This window comes from Penaeus monodon, chromosome 31 (assembly GCF_015228065.2).
Source record: "Penaeus monodon isolate SGIC_2016 chromosome 31, NSTDA_Pmon_1, whole genome shotgun sequence".
NCBI classification, from domain to species: Eukaryota; Metazoa; Arthropoda; class Malacostraca; order Decapoda; family Penaeidae; genus Penaeus; species Penaeus monodon.
In genome coordinates, this window is record NC_051416.1 from 31,436,150 (window position 1) to 31,436,641 (window position 492).

The 492-nt window shown below is 34.1% G+C and overlaps 1 protein-coding gene across 1 annotated transcript in view; it reads right to left on the bottom strand.

Annotated features, from left to right (window-relative positions):
- The window catches only part of LOC119592953, a 12,973-nt gene that overhangs the window by 10,370 nt on the left and 2,111 nt on the right, over nt 1-492 (bottom strand). The gene's annotated exons all lie outside the window — the stretch shown is intronic.

Here is a 492-nt window from a genome sequence, read left to right on the forward strand (position 1 = left end):
TGTTTGACCACTATAATTGTTGAAGCTACTGAAGATTAAACCCGTGAAGTTTCATAAGTGAAAGGCTAGTTTTTCCCTAAGCTTCTTTTCGCTTTTCTTTGATCTGCATGCATAAATTCAGAAGTCTTCCCTTTTGGGGCTGGGAAGTGTGATGGGCACATAAATCATGACCGAAATTTTAAAAATTGACACAACACCTTACTTATAGTACCCGTGCGTCGTCGTATCAATTCATGGTTGAAGTTTAATATGAAAACAGACAGCCTAAGCAACAGAAAGTTTGCTAATATGCACAAAGAACGCATCGACAACTTTAAATGAGAGAAAGTTGTCATATAATTCGTTGCAAGATCCGAGAGACGCTAAAACTATTTGGAAAATTTAGATCTTGGTATTTATGATTTTAATAACCAGGACATGTTTTTGGTCAGTATTATTTTATAACTTTTATAATCAATGAAATGGACGCTTTTTATCAGAATAAATTTCTTG